The following is a 22,395-nucleotide window of genomic DNA, read 5'->3' on the forward strand; positions in this document are numbered from 1 at the left end:
TGTTTATTTACTGTTACTCAACTATAAGTCTAGAAATTTAGGTCTGACTCACTAAATAAAAGTATAGAGGTCGACTTGTACATGAGTCATGAGCAACGCTGTGCACATTGAGTAATGTGTGTACTATTAGTGACATTCCGATTTGCAGCAATTTACCCCGTGGTAAGTTATACTTTTGGGATAAAGGAAATGCCAAGAAAACATGTCTGAAAGTCTTGGCCACAACAATCAACAAGGAACGGGGGAAGGGGAATAATTATTGCACTTGAGGGACAGGAGGGGTTAATGGCTGCAATACTGTATGCAGTGCAGTCATTAACCCCTCCTGGTCCCCAAGTGCAGCTGGTTATTCTTTCTTGTCCACAAGTGCAGCCATTAACTTTGCTGGGTAGACTTATACTTGACTCAATAAAAATTCCAGCTTAAAAGGGTCAAATATTGAAGTCAACTTATACACGAGGTCGACGTATATTCAAGGATATACAGTAACCGCTTGTGCACATGTTGTGTTTATATCCGACCATTCCTGACCTGATGTCATTTTGAATTGCTCTTGTTCTCATGCTCTTTCTGCAATCATGCAGTGTGTGTGTGTGTGTGTGTGTGTGTGTGTGTGTGTGTGTGTGTGTGTGTGTGTGTGTGTGTGTGTGTGTGTGTGTGTGTGTGTGTGTGTGTGTGTGTGTGTGTGTGTGTGTGTGCTCGTGTGTGTGTGTGTGCTCGTGTGTGTGTGTGTGTGCTCGTGTGTGTGTGTGTGTGCTCGTGTGTGTGTGTGTGCTCGTGTGTGTGCTCGTGCTCGTGCTCTTCTATAGGGAACGTTTAAAGAGGAACTTTAACAAAGGATTGAACTTCATCCCAATCAGTAGCTGATACCCCTTTTCCCATGAGAAATATTTACCTTTCTCGAATAGAGCATCACCAGGGAAATCTTTATGGCTGATATTGTGGTGAAATCCCTTGCACAGTGCGATGTCATGACCATGGTCCTGAGAGTTTCCTGTCTGGGAACCTCATTGCACTGTGGGAAATAACAGCTTTTTCCAGCTGCCAAGCAAGCAACATCTCCCTCTGTGCATAGGACTCTCAGTAATGAACATTCCGCACAGATCACTTTGCAGAACTAAAGAACCAGTGATAAATTTCAGAATGTAAATCGGGGAAAGGAAAGATTTTACAATGGACAAACATTGACTAAATAATCTGTAGATGAATAGTGAAATTGTATTTATTGTTATTTTAACTACAGTTCTTCTTTAAAGAGAAACTCCGACCAAGAATTGAACTTTATCCCAATCAGTAGCTGATACCCCCTTTTACATGAGAAATCTATTCCTTTTCGCACACAGACCATCAGGGGGTGCTGTATGACTGATATTGTGGTGAAACCCCTCCCACAAGAAACTCTGAGGACCGTGGTACTCCTGGCATTTCCTGGTTGTGAACCTTGTTGCATTGTGGGAAATAGCGGTTTACAAAATAGCTGTTTACAAAAAAGCATGCAGCAGCTACATTACCTGCCAACAGTAAAAATGTCACCATGTGATAAATGTCAGAATGTAAATCAGGGAGAGGAAAGATGTTACAGTGGCCAAACACTGACTAAATCATTTATACATAATTATTATAAAAATGAAGCACTTTTTTTATTGCATTATTTTCACTTTCATTTTAAAGCTCCGGGCCACACCAGGAACCTAAAACTGGTCACCCAACAGGCCTCACTGGTCAAAGACAGCCAAATCAGCCCCATTGTGGAGCATCTGGCGGCAGTTAGGAGATCACTATTTAGCCTTCAAGAAAGTCTCTAATGTTACTATTTTATGTTACTTACTATAGTTAGAGACTGACCAAAACATTTCACCTATGGAAAAATATACTTGCCTCCGGAGTCCTTATGTGGGTTTAATGCTTGGACTGCAAGGCTTTTAAAGGTTTAGGGATTCTTCTTTTTTTCTGCTAAAAGCATACAATCCCTTCTAGATTGTACTGTCATCTGTACGGAAAGTTGATGGAGTTGCTGTTTACAGTCTTTAAAGTGTTTATAGCTTATTCTTCAACTGTAATTTTAATTTATCAGACTGTCACTCAGAACCTCATGCCAAAACGTCTTAGTGTTTATACCCATCACTGCCTGATGCAGCTGTCAGGGGCACCCTCTGCACTTGTCAGAACCAAGACCACAGAACCGCACTGACACACACAATATTCCCAATAAATTGGGTAATCAAACAGGCATGTGTACTGCTTCATGCTCATGTCAAGAGCACTGCAGTGTCTGTGCTATTATTAAGGTTAAAAAATCAAAAAATCCATCTCATATCACCTTTGGTAATAAAAAATCAATGTATGCAGCTAGCAAACAGAACAAAAGGCTGATATATATATATATATATATATATATTCATGAAAATTACATTTTTGTGAAAAAATTTTTTCCTGTATTCCACTTTTGTAAAACCACCTACTGTAAATATCCTTTTAGTTCCGAGAATCTTCATAAATACAATAGAGCAGCTGACTTCAGGAAAGTACACCAAGCTTTCTTATAGTGGATCGGAATGATTACTGTGTTGCTATCTTAAGAGGAGAAATGTTTAAACTTCCAGATATTCCAAGTATTAGCCCTTCCTGATCCTGTGTGGGACTATATCTGGCACTTTTAAGTAAAGGCCCAACAGCCTGACGTGTGAGAAATCGATGCCACTAGGTCAGCCTCTTTAGATCAAAGCATCTAAGATCAGCACTTTGATTGTTGCCGGCCCCATCCACCTCCACTGTGATACGTAGTATAAATATTATATGGGCACATTTGGCTGCCGGCACAACTGCCAGATCCATGTGGCTATGTGCCTCAAAGTGTTAGACAAAGTCTGATACTTTTAGTCCCTTCAGCACCACACTGTGCTACGTAATAACATAATTATGCTGGAGCATGTGCAGGTCGAGGAGCTACAGTGTGCATGCTGGCACCAGCTAAGAGATCAAATTACACTTGTGATGATTCACAGATGGGGAATTAGACAGGCTAAACTCTCTAAACACACACAGGGTGCATTTCTCTCTGTTTTCCTTCTGTCCTGTAACAATCGGTGTCAGCACACAGAGAGAATCTGATTATTGGTGATCTGCAGTATCACCAACAATACAGATATATACCCGATTATTGATGATCTGCAGAATCAGTATGACAGAAGTATGACTAACCTCTGGACACCTGATAAAGTGTAAGTGTTTTGGTGCAACAGTAGGCTGTCTCCCGTGGGGCGGGAGACGCAGATAACAATGAGCATGGACCACCTGAGGAGCAGGTGGCCCTTGGCAGGGTGTGAACTATCTCCTAGGAAAGGGGATAGAGATAACCTGCGAGCCAATGATTCCCTGCAATACTGGGAATCAGGCTATACTGCAGCCAAAGGACTCCTAAGGGAGAGAGCCCCTGATTGGACTGCCGAGAGGCCTCTCTGAGGAACAGGAGGTCTCTGCAGCTACCTTGGCGGGGTAGTGTCACAGGTAGTACAGACAGACTGAACACTCAAAGTATGAGTGACAGCCAGAAGGGTTAGCCAGGCCAGGTCAGCAACACACGAGCAGATAAGGTACAGAGACAGAAGGCTGATTCGGTAACCAGGTACAGGCAGGGTTTGGCAACAGGTAGGCAGATATGCATAGGTACCGAATCAGAAAGCAGGAGAGAGGTCTAGAGAGCAATTGGTCATAACAGATAAAGCAGATGTCTAGTCTAGAGTGTGAGGTCCGTGGCCTCAACACCCAGAAACTGGTCTAAAGTATAACACAGCAATGACACAGTATTCCTAAGCTTGGGTGTGAGGTCCTTGGTCACAACACCCTGGAACTGGTCTAAAGTATAACACAGCAATGACACAGTATTCCTAAGCTTGGGTGTGAGGTCCGTGGTCACAACACCCTGGAACTGGTCTAAAGTATAGCACAGCAATGACACAGTATTCCTAAGCTTGGGTGTGAGGTCCGTGGTCACAACACCCTGGAACTGGTCTAAAGTATAACATAGCAATGACACAGTATTCCTAAGCTTGGGTGTGAGGTCCTTGGTCACAACACCCTGGAACGGATCTAAAGTATAACACAGTAATGACACAAGCTTCATCTGGCTAAGTGTGAATTCCCAGGTCCACCTGGTTCTAACACACTGTGGGATCTGACTATGGTCTGAGTGCTCACACATATGTATTCGCAACGGCAGACAACCTGAGACTGACCAGCGAGATCTATATATAGTACAGCGCTCCTCAGTGCCACCCAGCACTACTCAGCCAATGACAGTCTGCGCTGGGATCAGCTGACCAACCTGATCAGCTGATCCCTCTCCTCCTGGCATAAAGCTCCTGCCTCCCAGCGCACGCGTAGCTCTCCATCTGTGTGCACTAGAAGGCTCAGACAAACCAGACGCATGCTGCTGTGTGGAAACCGCCGGTCTGAACGCGGAGACAGCTGCCCCGCCGCCAGGCCGCGCGGTGGCATATCCGCAATCCTTTACATGTCCACAAAGAAGTGGGTGGTACAAGACAAAATAGAAGAGATGGTGGGTCTGTGGTTAATCAAAAAAGACAACAAAGGTTTAGTATTTAAGTCTGTCTGGAGTGAATAGGAAGCCAGTAAAGTCTTTGTTGAGATGTCTAGCAGACAAAGACTATAGTGAGAGGGATAGGTACGTCAACAGTGTGCATGGTAGAATGTAGCATTTTTTGTAGAATAGAACACCAGGAGGATATTGCAATGAGTACATTTGAAATCGGCGCCGGTAGACTTGGGTGCAGGATACAGCGATATATAGCTGATCCTACTTCTGCATAAGTCCGGGCCGTTTTAACCTTCCTGGCGGTAAGCCCGAGCTGAGCTCGGGCTATGCCGCCAGAAGGCACCGCTCAGGCCCCGCTGGGCCGATGTGCATGATTTTTTTTTTGCTGCACGCAGCTAGCACTTTGCTAGCTGCGTGCAGTGCCCGATCGCCGCCGCTACCCGCCGATCCACCGCTATCCGCGTCACCGCAGCTGCCCCCCCCCAGACCCCGTGCGCTGCTTTGCCAATCAGTGCCAGGCAGCGCTGTGGGGTGGATCGGAATCCCCTTTGACGTCACGACGTCGATGACGTCATCCCGCCCCGTCGCCATGGGATCTCCTGATCTCCGATTGCTGGAGGCGATCGGAGGGGCTGGGGGGATGCCGCTGAGCGGAAAAAACCCCCCAAAAAAAAACGTATTTGCTGCCCCCTGGCGGATTTTAATGAACCGCCAGGGAGGTTATTTACTATTCCCCCTCCAGGCTGCCATGGATAGTGGGGGAATGAAATCGGCTTCCAGCGATTGTTGGAGGCCGAATTATTGTGTTTTTTAAGCAACTTTGACTTGAGCCGACGTTACTAACTGAGCGCCGCTATAGACTGATTCCCGCAGTTTGCGGGTAGGTGGACCTTCCAGCTGTGCTTTATGTATGGTGGAGTAGAGTATGTAGAATGAGATTAACATTCCTTGACAGAATATGTTAGAGTTTCTGGGGAAGTTGCAGGATGTTTTGGATGTGAAAATGAAGTTGTTTTTAGTTGAGATGTAAATGTATTTTACAGAAATTCTCAGTGAACAAAATTTGTGGAGAATCTAGTGATCGTGTTCAGGTGATTGATGTGGAGGGCTCTACTGGCTGGGATAAGAGCATGTGATCATGTTACATTTTTTTTCCCTGCTTTTTTTCACTACTTTAAATTGCACAGGAAACAAGTGCGCCATAGATGAAGGACCTTAACCAGCCAATCAGAGACTTGCACATTTTTCAAATGCTCCTACATTAATTCTCATTTGAGAAGTTATGTAGACAAAATTGATCACCTCTAGTCTTTCCAATAAAACACCATCAACACACATGGTCTTTATTTGGACTTAGAAAAGCAAATATCAGCATTTTGGGGCAACCATTTGAGGCAAAAAAAAAGATGTTTTGCTATCTGAACAGATCTTTGTTGGCCAAAAACATAATCATGAAAACCACTATCTAGGTAGAGATGCTCACATTCATCACAGCCAGACAAAAAGGTCCTTTTTTTATCTTTACTGACCTGAAGAAGCTGGCAAGCACCAGCGAAACGTGGTGTCATACTTTTGTGCTTGAATAGACATTTCTGGTATTATTATATTATAAAATTATTAGAACTAGTACTATATCTACTCATCAGCTCTAAAGTGTTCCTATACTCATCCTGCTTACTTGCTTTTGTTGGCAATTAAGCAGAGGGTTTGCAAATAAAAACATATAATTTAGAAAAAAATTGTGCACTTACTCACAGGGGCATAACTAGAAATCACCATTCTGATTGATAGGTGTGAACATTCTATGCTCATATAAGAAACACTAACTGCAGAAAAATAAGTTTGTCTTCGGAAAACAGAAGGTATTTGAAATTATTCTGCTTTGTGTTAGCAAGAAGCAATTTCAGTCATTGAGTGAATATGGAAAGTATTCCTTTAGGTCTCCGACAGCCAAATACATATCTACGACCACTGGCTTATCATTTTATAGAGCCATGCTAATCCAACTTGCAGACAGCAGCTCTTTCATTGGCTACATTGGCATTCATTAGAGCAAGGCATGCAAAGATAAGAATTTAGGGCAGAGCACCATTAGACAATCCTAGTCGAATGCACGCTGAACTTAAAGAATAATTAAAAGTGGGTTGAAATATTTTAAAAATCCATGAAGAAATTACTTATTTAGCTCAACTTTCCTGTTGTTTTTGTTTTAGTGTTCATTGTCGGGTATAAGAGAATGTGATATGAAAAAAGAATATTTATGCTGGTTCCCATGTTGACTGTTTCTCTGTGATGCCAAAAGTGACATCACTTCTCCCCCTTTTTTTCAACCCAGCTCAGTGTTAATTTTTCCTCCCTACTACCACAGTTTACTGTCCCTCCCACAGCAAACATAATCTAGAAAACAAGATTACATGGCTGCGTAAACTCTTCAAAGGGAGGAGGGATGCAATCACCTTCTGGTCATAGTGTCCGCATCTTATCTGAAATAGGAAGATTTCTGTTATTTGCATGCTAAGATAAGCTTGTTACTGTAGCTTACAAAAAAAAAAAATCCCCACCACTATCCTGCTGGTACTGTACAGTTCCTGCAGTTAGGCAGAGGCACAATGACCAGGTAAAACGGGGACAAATTGGGAGACATGTAAGGACATATTTTTAGGGAAAAAAAGGTGGGGGAGGGGGTAACATATTTTAGAGCACTAACTATTTTTGGGGCAATTTTCTACTTTAGGATGTAACAGCCTCCTTTAATAACATTGAATTAGAACATTTGTATTATATATGTATTTTTTTTAAAGTCACAAAATGTAGTTACACTTTAAATAGGGCTTCTGGGTAAAATTGGGAACTTTTTATAAATACAATAAGGCTTTTTTAGAGGTGCCGGCAGCAAACTGCAATACAAAGGAATCAAAATGATTGGCAGAACATGTTAACATCCAATAGCAATAATTGCAACATTCTACACTAATTAAAATTTGAACTAAATGAGCTGAGTGCACTGTTTAAATTGGATGATTATTGCAGCACATAGCCCATTTTGTGATATGCCTGGAAGCCAAATGCATCTGATTCAATCATATGAGAAAGTATCCGAACATGAAAGATCTCGTATCATTTAATGGCATTTTGGCTTCCTGTCCTCAAAAGAACAGATCAATTTCTTGACTTTTCCTATATTTTTTTCAGCTTTACAAGTGATGGTATAAGATGACACCCGAAGCAAGTCTCCCATGTCAAGAGTTTGTATTGCAGACAGACTCTTTAGCTTTCTACAATAACCGGCTTAATCAGGACGGCAAAAAGCAATGTACAAAATTCAGTAATCCGCAGGAGCCTTTCTAAGCAATATTTTTTTTTTAATCTTTTTCTTCTGCCAAGAATTTTATTCTGCATCAGTGGCATTTGAAGAAAAAACAATAACATAAAAAGAGTAGTAGAGTGTATTTTCAGACTTCTTTCCGCTCGTATTGCTGAGCCTCATCTGCTTTTTGGAATGTTGGTTGGAAAGATGGCTGCTTACCAATGAGCTATGTTAGACTATGTTATACCCCTTTTCCCAACCATTCTTTTACATTACATTTACAGTCACAGATCTAAATATACAATCTTATGCTGGGCATACACTGCTCGATTCTTCCGCTCGATCGATTCCCCGCTCGATTCTGCAAGTCGATTCTCTTATCTTCCGCTTGTTTTTCTTATCTTTTTCCATTGTGTTCAATGCGGAATTGAGTGGTGAAACGATCGGACGGGAGATCGGACGTGTAGGAAATTATCTATCGAGCCATCTAAACGACTCAGAATTGAGCCGTCTATTTCCAACATAATAGCTTGGCAATCAGAGCACCCAAATGCTACTTTGTTCTGGGAATTTTTTTTCTGAAGCCTAAAATTTTAATTGTATGACCTGATGTTCAGGGGCGTAACTACAAATCATGGGGACACCAACAAAACTTTGATGGGGCCCCTGAATGTTCACAACCCTTCCATTGCCTCTTCTTGTTGACCCTCACAGCCTGAGGGCCCATCTCACAAGGGTCATGAAACAAGTCTGGCCATCAGGATTTCCACACCCATAACATGTGTAGCCACAAAAACGCCTGATCTGGAGTATCAGAGAAAGGGAAGCTTAGTATTCTCCCCCCCCACCCCCCCACCCCCCCCCCACACACACACACATACACCTCTGTGCCCTCCTCTGGTTTTAGGGGCTGTTCCCCCTAGTTACGCCCCTGTTCCTGCTGATGTTGTGCACACAGTAAGTTTCAGGCTTTTTGCGTTTACTGCTGCTGCCTGGAGGCTACCATCATCCTACAGTTCAGACTGCACAGGGGGTGGCACAGACTGAATCTGTCTAATATGACTGCAGAATATAGTAGTGTTATGCTGCGTGGACATGATAGATGAAACTTGGCCAAGATGGCAGATAATGATCGCCTATGCCGAATATCTAGCATGTGTACAGTGGTCCCTGGCACCTCAGACAGTGCTCAGCCAGTATCTCAGGTTGAGCCTTGTATGTGGCACACTGGGTGAAGAAAAAAAACAAAAACAAACTTGATGGTGGCAAAAGAAGCTGTCCTTGCCATCAGACTTGCATTGTTATTGTTTCCTTTGTCACACACCTAACACATATGTGAAGAGAACTCCCAAGACCTTCCAAACTCTTGTTTCTCCAAGCATTCCTGTAAGTTGAAATCCAATATTTTCACGACACAAAGCTATTTTCAATTATCACGGTTTGCGATCTGTTCCAGGGATGAACTGGTGAACTCCAAGCTGCACACATTTAATAGATCTCGGAATGCTTCTGTGGTTATCTAGTTGGGTACTCGAGTTTGAGGGAAACGATGCAGTTTTGATTGAGCAATCTTATGCGCAGATGATGGATGAAAGCTCTGGGCTAAGGTTCCGGCTAAATGCAGTTTTGTCTTCTATATGTTTGGTCACAGAGTCACAGGTGCCTGTCAGCAAAGTCATCTTAAGTGAGATTTTTCTGCTTCACTACGATTGCTTGATGGAATATGATATGCCTTGGGCAAAATCCTCGAGCATCCAATTAATTGGTTATTGATATATGAGAGTTGTGTCCTGTCCGTTCCGGAGTTTGGTAGCCACTATAAACATAGATTGATTATTCTGTTTGTTTAGTGTTAGAGAAGGAGGAAAAGTAAAACGTTATTTGAAATATGTGGCGCACTGCAACTGAAGACGTGATATTTTTGTCAATGGACTTTTTCTGAAAACAAGGTTATGGCATTGTCTGAGTTCAAGAGCTAAGTGGTGAAGAACAGCACTGGAGAGAGAAGAAATTTGCTGGCACTCAAACATATTCTCCAAATATTTATAACTAATCCTGACAGCTTCATAAATCTACTTTAAAGGTCAAGTCAAAAAATCTGGAGGAAGTTAAATGGCATTTTAGGTGCACTTTTTTATTTTGATTCCTGACATTTTTTTTTAAATGAAGTATTTAAGAAAATGTCTTTGACATTAAAGGACACAGTTCCCTAAGTCCTAAAGTATTTTATACTTTTTACGGCAAACTGTTAATGTAACTGAAGTAATATGGTTTTATAGGGGGCTGCCAGACGTGTAGGGGTGGTTTTAAAGACTTGCATGAAATAGGGGTGCAAGAGAAAATGAGCATCGGGTGAAGCCAATGTAAGTGTAAATTATAAATAATGTTGTGAACTGGGCAACAGATGAAAATGAAAAAATATTTACAGTGGTTATGACGATAGTAAAACATTGGTACATTTTACCAGTATTTTACTACAACTAAACCTAGCCCTACTCTCACAAATAACTTGCCACCCTCCTTCCTGATGCCTAACCCTAAAACCTCCTATCCTGATGACTAACCCTAAAACCCCCCTTCTTGATGCCCTACCTTAAACCCCCCTTAACATCTTGCCCTAAAACCCCTCTTCTTGATGCATAACCCTAAAACGCACCTTCCTGACGCCTCACCAGGGGCGGACTGACCATTAGGGCACTCGGGCACGGGCCGAGGGCCCGTGTTAAGGGGGGGCCCGCCAGAGAACCCTGAGCAGGAGGGGAGACAGACAGTGAAGGAGGGCGATGGGCATAGCAGCGGAGAAGGGGGGAAGTTTCCCCCCTTCCCTCACCTTGGGGCCCTCCTTCCTGGCTCTCCCCTCCAGAATCTGTAAAGTGTCGGACTCGCACAGCGAGCAGCGGCTGACAGCGGGCAGAGACTTACCGCTGTACAGCCACCGGAGGGAGCGCTGATCTGTGTGCCACTAGTCTGGGCTTCTCAAGCCCAGACTAGTGGCACACAGATCAGCGCTCCCTCCGATACTTTACAGATTCTGGAGGGAAGAGCCAGGAAGGGGGGCTCCCAAGGTGAGGGAAGGGGGGAGGGGGGAATGTCCCCCTTTCTCTGCTGCTATGCCCATCGCCCTCCTTCACTGGCTGTCTCCCCTCCTGTAGACACCTACAAGCCTGGCTGCATATACTGGGGGCACTTATAGACCTAGCTACATATACTGAGGGCACCTATAGACTTGGCTATACTGGGGGAGACCTATACACCTGGCTGCATATACTGGGGAGACCTATACACCTGGCTGGATATACTGGGGGCACTTATACACCTGACTACATATACTGGGGACACCTATACACCTGGCTACATATACTGGGGACACCTAAAGACCTGGCTATCTATACAGGAGACACCTATAGACCTGGCTATCTGTACTGGGGACACCTATAGACCTGGCTATCTGTACTGGGGACACCTATAGGCCTGGCTACCTATTCTGGAGACACCTGTAGACCTGACTACCTATACTGGGGACACCTATAGACCTGGCTATCTTAACTGGGGACATCTATAGACCTGGTTATCTATTCTGGGCACACCTGTAGACTAGGCTACTTATACTGGGGACACCTATAGACCTGGATACCTGCACTGGGAAAACTTATAGACCTGGTTACTTCCACTGGGGATACCTTTTGACCTGGTTACCTATACTGGGGGCACCTATTTTTGGGGAACTGCTGCTGCCAGATTAAGTGTATTTTGAGAAACAGCTGCCAGATTATGTGTATTTTTGGGGAACTGCTGCCAGATTGTGTATAATGAGGGAACTGCTGGTTCCTGATTGTGTGTATTTTGGGGGAACCACTGCTGCTACATGTATGTTTGGTGATCCGCTGCCAGATTACGCATATTTTGGGGAGCCGCTGCCAAATTATGTGTATTTGGGGGAACCGCTGCTGCCAGATGACGTCTATTTTGGGGGAACAACTGCCATATTATCTGTATTTTGGAGGAACCTCTGCCAAATTGCATGGATTTTTGGTGAAATGCTGTCAGATTACATGTACTTTGGGGGGAAACACTATGGCAGAAATCAAACTTCCCTGGCAGACCTTTTACACCACTGCTAAGGTCATGTATATTTTGCCCCACCCATGACCATGCCCACATTCTGTTGCGTGACCACACCCATTTTTTGGCGCGCCGCGTTACGCGCGGTGCAGGGGTTTTTGAAAGTATAAAATATCACAATACAACATATTTACTGTTGTCAGTAAATTATTATATCTTAGTCTGTAAAAATATAATGGGAAAGGTGGGAAACACTGGTATGGGGGCCCCATAATCTCCTATTGCCCGGGGGCCCCATGAGTTGTCAGTCTGCTCCTGCGCCTCACACACCCCTTTCAAACCTTATAATTTTCAAAATTGGAAAATATTTAAAACACTAACTTTCTAGCTTGCAAAACAATAACAATTTCAACAACTTTAAAGTTCTGTTTTCAAAGCGATAAAAAGTTCAAAAACTATATAAGGCAGTTATAATTTTCAAAACTTATCAGGTGCCCAAATTTCTGCTTTTAGTTCCCAATAGCGGATATTTTAGTTCACACCTGTAGCGCCGCCCTAATCATCCATTAGCCACGGGCACCAACATTTCCTGCTTCCACCCAAAGTCTCTCTGGAAAATGCAACTGGCAAATGTCATATACTGAGCTATAAAAATGTTCACTCAGTTCATCCAAGCGTACTGTACGTTTGGTACTTTAGAGGTGAGATGGGGGAAGCCAGATGCAATGCATGATCAGAGATTAATGGGAAAATAACAATTTCTGAAGAAAGCCCACTCAAGTAGTGGCTTCCAAGCAGCCCCGTTTCTATGGGCGTGCGACACGTGCCATCGTCCGGGGCGCTTTATTTTGCGGCAGGCGGGGGCGCTGGGGCCGGGGGAACAGACATAATAATTAACACTCACCTTCTCCAGCCGTTCCCCCGCAGCTTCAATGTCTTTCATTTCCCGGCGTCCGTCGCCTGGTAACAGCGCCCCCTGTGATGACGTATCGCGTGTCATCACAGGGAGCGCTGTTACTGAGACAGATGCCGGGAAAGGAAGGACATTGAAGCAGCGCGGGTTCGGTGGAAGGAGGTGAGTTGTAACTATTATGTCCGCTCCCCCAGCCTGCCACACAACTGCGGGCACCTACCTAACTGTCCTAAACTGCTGGCACCTACCTAACTGACCTAAACTGCTGGCACCTACCTAACTGACCTAAGCTGCGGGAACCTACCTAACTGATCTAAACTGCGGGAACCTACCTAACTGACCTGAACTGCGGGAACCTACCTAACTGACCTGAACTGCGGGAACCTACCTAACTGACCTAAACTGCGGGAACCTACCTAACTGACCTAAACTGCGGGAACCTACCTAACTGACCTAAACTGCGGGAACCTACCTAACTGACCTAAACTGCGGGAACCTACCTAACTAACCTAAACTGCGGGCACCTACCTAACTGACCTAAACTGCTGGCACCTACCTAACTGACCTAAACTGCGGGAACCTACCTAACTAACCTAAACTGCGGGCACCTACCTAACTGACCTAAACTGCTGGCACCTACCTAACTAACCTAAACTGCGTGAACCTACCTAACTAACCTAAACTGCGGGCACCTACCTAACTGACCTAAACTGCTGGCACCTACCTAACTAACCTAAACTGCGGACACCTACCTAACTAACCTAAACTGCGGGCACCTACCTAACTGACCTAAACTGCGTGAACCTACCTAACTGACCTAAACTGCGTGAACCTACCTAACTGACCTAAACTGCGGGCACCTACCTAACTGACCTAAACTGCGGGCACCTACCTAACTGACCTATCTGCGTGAACCTACCTAACTAACCTAAACTGCGTGAACCTACCTAACTGACCTAAACTGCGGGAACCTACCTAACTGACCTAAACTGCGGGAACCTACCTAACTGACCTAAACTGCGGGAACCTACCTAACTGACCTAAACTGCGGGAACCTACCTAACTGACCTAAACTGCGGGAACCTAACTAACCTATACTGCGGGAAACCTACCTAACTAACCTATACTGCAGGAACCTACCAATCTAACCCATACTGGGGGAACTTACCTATCTAACCCATACTGAGGGAACCTACCTATCTAACCTATACTGCAGGCACCTACCTAACTAACCTATACTGCGGCAACCTACCTAACTAACCTATACTGCTGGAACCTACCTAACTAACCTATACTGCGGCAACCTACCTAACCTATACTGCGGGAACCTACCTATCTAACCTATACTGCGGGAACCTACCTATCTAACCTATACTGCGGGAACCTACCTTTCTAACCCATACTGGGGGAACCTACCTATCTAACCTATACTGCGGGAACCTACCTATCTAACCTATACTGCGGGCACCTACCTATCTAAACTATTCTAAACTATACTGGGGGCACCTACCTATCTAACCCATACTGGTGGCAACTATATGGGCTACCCTATACTGAAGGAAAACAAAAGTTTGCTTTCCTAAAACAGAAAGAATTTGCGATCATTCAGGTTGGAGTGAGCTCGAGATGTCTCCCAGGCACCACTGCTGAATATATGCAAATTAACCATTGTACCTTTAGAAGCTAAACACACCTCCAGAACCGCTGGAATGCAATGATGTGTCAGCTTGGTAATATGTACAGAGCCATAATAATCCAACATGCATACAGACTGTTTTGGATTGTTTGATCCTCATCAGTGCATGGCATGGATTAATTTGGCTCTATGGAGTAGGGCTTGTAAATCCGAGAGGCACAGACTAACCAGCAAGCTCATGGTGACCCAGAACTCATTGGGGTGTGTAAGGGACTACAATGGTCCTAAAAGCCCCCTTACTAAGATGTTAAGAAAAACAAAAGTTTGCTTTCCTAAAACAGAAAGAATTTGCGATCATTCAGGTTGGAGTGAGCTCGAGATGTCTCCCAGGCACCACTGCTGAATATATGCAAATTAACCATTGTACCCTTAGAAGCTAAACACACCTCCAGAACCGCTGGAATGCAATGATGTGTCAGCTTGTTAATATGTGCAGAGCCATAATAATCCAACATGCATACAGACTGTTTCGGATTGTTTGATCCTAATCAGTGCATGGCATGGATTGATTTGGCTCTATGGAGTAGGGCTTGTAAATCCGAGAGGCACAGACTAACCAGCAAGCTCATGGTGACCCAGAACTCATTGGGGTGTGTAAGGGACTACAATGGTCCTAAAAGCCCCCTTACTAAGATGTTAAGAAAAACAAAAGTTTGCTTTCCTAAAACAGAAAGAATTTGTGATAATTCAGGTTGGAGTGAGCTATACTGAAGGCACCTACGTAGCTAACCTATACTGCAGGCACCTACCTATCTAACCTATACTGGGGGCAACTACCTATCTAACCTTTAATGGGGGCAACTATACAGGCTACACTATACTGGAGGCACCTACATAGCTAACCTATACTGCGGGCACCTATGCCTGGCTCCATGGGATGGGGGGGCGATTTTTACACCCTCGCCCTGGGTGAAATTTAGCCTAGAAACTGCCCTACTTCCAAGCACTGTATTGTAAGGGGCCCCAGAAATGCATAGACTTATATCATCACTATCCCGAAAATTTTTTAAATTTAGAATACATGAGTTCACACAAATCAGTTAATTTGGGCGCAGATCGTGTCTGAATTTGGGAGCCACCATAACCTGCTATGGAAATCAGTGGCAGGAAGGCAAGGAAGGTAATTTGGGTGTTGGGCACCAGAGCTTCTCTATAGAATAATAAGTAATTATTTAGCGGCAGTAATTTGCAATGGAATATGTCTACTATGTAGCCAAACTCAATTTTGTGGCAGTAGCTGGCTCCTACATTCGTTAGTCGTGGGGAAATGGATGAGGGGAGACTCCATGCATATCTTCCAGTCTTTATCCAATTCTCCAAAATACTCCTTGTTTTTTAATATAACTTAACTAAAAAGGCAGGACATTATTAGTCAATTTGATCCACATAACTGGATAGAGGATGTCTGGAGCTATCCACTTAGATATCATACCTTCAGGGCTCATGTTTTTAATTTATTAATCCAGGGCAATTTCTGGCCATTTTGGTGCCCTAGGCAAGACACCCTTAGCACCCACCAGTCTTCTTAAAGTGGATCTGAACGCTTGCACATGACAGAAGGAAAACATAAAGAACTACACCTTATATTTGTTTAGAGAGTTTTGCCTGTCTAGCCCCTTATCTATGACTAATCACCACTGTAATTTGATCTCTTCAACTGTGTCAGCTGAGGAATTTCCTCTGCCATAGCAGAGCTGCTAATTTGTAAACACAGGATGTTAACGCTGTCTGCTTCCATAAAAGCAAGAAGTAGGCACATTGCAGGTTTATTGCAGGATTTGTATCAGCTGTAACATAGAAAAGTTCCTCTTTAAAGGTTATTGTGCTGTTGCATATCTTTTAGAGCAGAGATAAAGTTCTGAGTTCAGGTCCGCTTTAATAAGAAGATTGTAGTCTACATTATTTTGTTTTGCAGGAACCAATAACAAATTCATTACCTATGATAAAAATGCAGTGTGCAGACAGCACACTGCAAATTTTACTGTTTTCTTATGCAAGCAACATAACATGAGTTGCACACATATCGCAACACTTGTTATGCAAACAAAGCACATTGCAAACAGTTTAATGCGCAGTATAGAAGCATCACACATCTTGTGTACATAACCTAAGTTGTGCTATTTGCGCAATGCATGTTCCTTCAGTTTATGACAGTAACATTTACATGCACTGTGTATGTGTGGTTAGTGGATATACCCAATTATAGACACTCTAACTTCATCAGCTGAGATACCTGTGTTTAGAGATTTCCTTTCTTCGATGGGTACTCCAGGATATGTTACATCCAGGGGCGTAACAATAGACCCTGCAAGGGATGCAGCCGCAGGGGGCCCAGAAGCCACAGGGGGCCCCGTACTGAGAGAGTGACCACTAATGGCACGGAGAGAAAAAACCTTCTGCTCTCTGCACAATTGCTCTAATGACTGCATCTGCCCACTGATATCACTGATAATGATTCATACAACGTTTTGTAGAAAAACATTCGTAGACAGTCCCTATTCAATGTGTAGGAGGAGGGGGGCCCATCCAAACTTTTTCAGGTGGGCCCATTGATTTCTAGTAACCCCCTTGGTTACATCAGTGAGATGTCTCTGTTTGTTCCTCATTGGCCACTACTTGGGACATATAAGAATTGGCGTAGAAATCACGGAAGCTTTTAGCAATTTTAGTATACACAATTTTTAGTGTACCTGTCTGAGATTAAATTTTTTAAGGCCTACAATTAACCTCCTTAATCGTATTATCCAATGTATAGTCAATTTTAATTCAATCTTATCTAGTTCAGGAAAATAAGGTTAAAACCACACCTATTGATCAATCACTCATGCACTCTTCCTTTCCTGTAAAAACCTGGCAAAAAACCCTCTTCCTATTCAATCTAGTTAGAACCAGCTGTTGCAATCTAGTATGTAGATTCACAGTTGTTAATATCGCATAATCCACATAGCTTATGGAAAAAGGTGGGTTTCCAGCAATAGTTTATAAAAAATGGGTCATATGTAAAAAACCTTGAAAAAAAGTTGATCAACTTATCAAGTTAATGGATCCCAATTTCAACAGTGCATATATATCGGCTTCAATGAACTCAGCCCGTCTTTAGCAAATGCTGACAGTTTCATAGAAAACATCTGATAGCGTCCAACTTTGCAGTAACACTATGTTCAAACAGAGTACCTCTGTGATGAAAAAGCTCGTCTCCCGGGTATTTGAATTATAAGCTCCTCCGGGTGCTTCCGAGCTCCCTTGTCCGTTCAGCTCTCGGCAACGCTGGGTCGCATACGTCACTTCCTGTTGGTGACGTCACCAGAAGAAACTGCACACGGCTTGCTGGGACAGACAGCGAGCGTCACACTGGATTTACCAACAGGAAGTGACGTATCCCATAACCTATGTGGATTATGCGATATTAACAACTGTGAATCTACATACTAGATTGCAACAGCTGGTTCTAACTAGATTGAATAGGAAGAGGGGTTTTTGCCAGGTTTTTACAGGAAAGGAAGAGTGCATGAGTGATTGATCAATAGGTGTGGTTTTAACCTTGTTTTATATTCTGTATAATAGGAATCTATTAAAATAAGTTTTTGATCTAGAAATAGCGCATGTTCCTTCATCTATTGTATTTATTGTAATCATTTACATTTGAGGGTTCAGGGACTCCCTTCTTGGAACGTGCAGCTCAGTTGCTTCAATCTCCTTGGCGCTAGCTTCTATCAGCAAAGATAGTTCAGGAAAATGCTGAGCTATAAGGGGTTGAACCTCCATCGTTTCTTTCACCACAAGTGTAATGGGGTGTGATCCAACATCCCTCTACGCAAATTGTGAATTTGGGAATTATTAGAAATAGATCCCTATTTACAAATATAGTTAATCCTACATAAAGCATCTCTTGTAGTTGTATGAGAGTCACTCTTTCTGACCCATATGACAGTATTTCAGAGTATCTGGTTAGTGTATATGGATAGTAGAGGTGCAACAACCAGCAGCCAGGAACCTGAGATAGTCCCGGTCCTTCGTATAAAGACAGTCTGGAAAGCACAATCGTGTTCTTACCACCGCCAGATGTACGGGAGAGTGGGGAGTTCTAATGGTGTTAAAGTCAATGATAGCAGGAAAGCCAGTCATCCACAAGTTCAGGACTCGCTCGCATTGCAGTGATCAGCTGTTTTCTGGTTCATAGCGGCTATACTCCCATCTGCATCCTTCTGTCTGCGTTACTGGAAAGGTGGACCAGCGCAGTTTCTGTGCACAGGGGGAGGAATAACAGGAAAGATAGTACAGACTGCACCAATGTTGGCGGCACGCACAAGACCAAACCACTTATGTTACAAAAATTGATATATTACAAATGAAATTCAGTTCCTGACCCAGGGTTTTATCTTCACACCTTCGTCATTCCCCTGACAAAGGCAAAAGGTTTTACTAAATCTGAGGGAAGGTGGGGGGGAAAGGCTGCGCATCCCTAAACACATGTTGCAATTGAATGGTTAATCGCACAGGCATACACCGCCTCTGCCAGACTGAAAAATGCATGCCCTGCATCCAAGACAAGTGCTAACATTTATTAAACTAGGAGGTACTTTAGCTTCCAATATGGTTTGCATGCAAAGTATATTATACTAGACACTTGCGCCACGGTGAGGCAGACCTCCGGGCAAGTGACCTAACCTAAATTTAAAACCTCGGGAGCAGCTATGCAAAAAAAAAATGTGTAACTTACATTTGGTAGAACAGCAAGGAGAATGCCAGCACATACCACTAAGGCTGCATCTGAAATGACCACCAGCTCAGTGTGTAGCACCTATATAGACTTTCTGCACACTTCGCATTCAATTCAGATGCAAATCATATGCAAATCTGCTACTACTTATCATGCAAACAGGAAACTCAGGAGGAGGGGCTTGGAGCAGCTAACCTGACATGTTACATAGTTACAAAGTTAAGGAAAGGTGGGGGGGAAAGGCTGCGCATCCCTAAACACATGTTGCAATTGAATGGTTAATCGCACAGGCATACACCGCCTCTGCCAGACTGAAAAATGCATGCCCTGCATCCAAGACAAGTGCTAACATTTATTAAACTAGGAGGTACTTTAGCTTCCAATATGGTTTGCATGCAAAGTTTAAAGTCCTAGTTTAATAAATGTTAGCACTTGTCTTGGATGCAGGGCATGCATTTTTCAGTCTGGCAGAGGCGGTGTATGCCTGTGCGATTAACCATTCAATTGCAACATGTGTTTAGGGATGCGCAGCCTTTCCCCCCCACCTTTCCTTAACTTTGTAACTATGTAACATGTCAGGTTAGCTGCTCCCAGCCCCTCCTCCTGAGTTTCCTGTTTGCATGATAAGTAGTAGCAGATTTGCATATGATTTGCATCTGAATTGAATGCGAAGTGTGCAGAAAGTCTATATAGGTGCTGCACACTGAGCTGGTGGTCATTTCAGATGCAGCCTTAGTGGTATGCGCTGGCGTTCTCCTTGCTTTACTAAATCTGAGTATATCAGAACTTACTATAACGAGATTCTACTGTACTTGATTTTGATAATGGAACTTTTGGTGTTTCTACTCTTCAGGGTTTATAAGTTGTGAAGACCCTTCAAGTGCTTTAATAACTACAAGGAAAACTAAGTACTTACATAGCCGGATCAGCAGTTCAGGGATCCCTTGGTCATTTTCCATAGGCTATGTTGGTGGGTGCAGTTATTGCAAACCACCTTTGTGAGTATATATTACTTTGAATCTATCTACTTGTAGTAGCGAAGTCACACCATTGGGCTCCTGGTCTCTTTCATTTTCAGAATCTCTGAGGTCACGGGTAACCACCAAGTGTCACTCTTCAGTCTGCTAATAGGGAGGAATATGCCAGTGATATAGGAGACAGCACTCTTTCTTTGAAGTGGTAAGATCCTGGGTTTGAAGCCTAGCCAGGACAGTTCAGATGGACCTCTGTATGCTTTGCCCTGTGCTTGTGTGGGCTCCACCAAATGTCCAAGCTTCTTTTTTCACACCCCATATACTGATAGGATTACTCACACCTGAATGTGGTGGACTGTAAATAATCCTGAGGTGCAGTCTGTGATGGGAATTGTCCAATTGATATTCTCTTTAAAGCTCTGTAGAATATTGTAAGTGCTGTATTAATGGATAAAACAATAACAATTCCAGAATCTTTGGCTTGCTTGGTACCCACCTAAACTGCTAAGCGTAGTGCCAAGGGCTCTGCAGTTGCCAGCATCCTGATAAAAACAATCATTTTCATATTGAGCCTCGGCAAGCAGTCTTGTAAAGCCCAGCTAAACTCTCAATTCAACAAGGCAAATTCTAATAGCAATTAGGTTGATGAGTGAATACCAACAGTGTATAACAGCAAAGTGGTGAATGTGAAACCTGCTTCATTTGCCAAATGTGCTTATGTACTTTATTACAGTTCATTTTTGGAGTTCATTCACAAAACAATTCTCATAAATGATTCACCCTCATCTGTCTTCCACCTTGTCTAGTCTATCAGAGGCTGGATAGTGTACTGGTTAAAGATAATGGGAAACAAAAAAAAAACCCAAACAAAACAAATACTTACCTAATGGGTTCTATAAAGCCTTCTTCCACCGATGTCACCCCTGTTTGAACCCACTGCCATGGGAGGCTTTGGAAGTCTTCGGGAGACTGCATGTGCATGCGAAAGAGCGTTCTAGTGCAGGTGCAGATTGGGGCAACCCTTCTTCACGAGTACTCTGCTACCATTCCGAGGGCCTCCTGCAGTGGACCGATCAGTCAGATACTGCTACTGGGGGGTGACAGCGCAGGAACAAGGCATCAAGGTGATGGTGTGACCCCCGTAAAGTGCAGTAAAATGATTATAGCAAGAAACCGTTATAGAAAATAGTTGAATGTTTTCAGAATTAGATGATGGTAGGCAGTCAGTGGTAAATGTACATGCAAAAGAAGCAGTGGCAACCCAATCTGTGACTAGTGGTTGATAATACATTGAGTGCACATTCTTCATATGTCCATCATAGTCTAGGGCCAATATTAGGGGGGCCAAGTAACTTATCTGTATGGTTTTGGGATGTGGGAGAAAACTGGAGTGCCTGGAGGAAACTCGCACAGATATGGGTAGACCATATAAACTTTGTGCAGATTCAACACCTTCAAGCGAGCCCTCAAAACACATTTCTTTAAAATGGCCTACCCCACATATACAACTACCACACTCTAACTCTCTGTCAACCACCCTTTCCACAGTCCTACCTTATGTCTCCCTCCCCCCACCCTTTAGAGTGTAAGCCTTTGGCAGGGCCTCCCCCTCCCTTAGTATGTCCTTCTTAATTTTACTACCCAGTAATGACACCCTTCTCATGGACTAACTCGGACTTGTTTTGCCGGGTCTCTGTAAAACGCATTTTATACCCTGATTGCATGTCTAACCTTGTGCTATGTTGTATAACCGCTTGCTACCTCTCTGTCTGTCACTCCTTGTTGCAATGTATGTATCTCTGTTTATTGTCCAGCGCTGCGTAATATGTTGGCGCTTTATAAATACAATTATTATTATTAATAATAATAATAATAGTGCCCTGGCTGGGATTTTAACCAGGGATCTAGCTGTGCAAGGCGAGAATGCGAGCCACTACGCCACTGTGCTGGTAGATTCCTCAGTTGACTTAAGCTATGTACACATTTATGATTGATCGCAATGATCGTATCAGACAGTCGATTGTTTGGGTGATTGTACAGTTAATGGGCATCTTAGGAAAGCGTGCGCAGTGTATAAATACTATAAGCTGCCTGATTTTAACATGTCATGTACATTTTCATAATCTTGTTATGTGAGAGGTTTCCTAGGGTAGAAGGTGTAAAAAAGT

At 43.4% G+C, this 22,395-nt stretch overlaps 1 protein-coding gene and 1 long non-coding RNA gene across 7 annotated transcripts in view; one reads left to right on the plus strand and one right to left on the minus strand.

Moving 5' to 3' along the window:
• RALYL (RALY RNA binding protein like) overlaps positions 1 to 22,395 on the plus strand; it is an 835,206-nt gene that overhangs the window by 670,026 nt on the left and 142,785 nt on the right. The window lies entirely within an intron of this gene.
• LOC137519005 (uncharacterized) lies at positions 9,123 to 21,309 on the minus strand. Its single transcript, XR_011020943.1, has 3 exons — positions 21,111 to 21,309; positions 18,587 to 18,775; positions 9,123 to 9,678 (listed from the first exon to the last, which is right to left on the minus strand). It is a non-coding gene; the product is annotated as an uncharacterized lncRNA (long non-coding RNA).

Source organism: Hyperolius riggenbachi, chromosome 5 (genome assembly GCF_040937935.1).
Source record: "Hyperolius riggenbachi isolate aHypRig1 chromosome 5, aHypRig1.pri, whole genome shotgun sequence".
NCBI lineage: Eukaryota > Metazoa > Chordata > Amphibia > Anura > Hyperoliidae > Hyperolius > Hyperolius riggenbachi.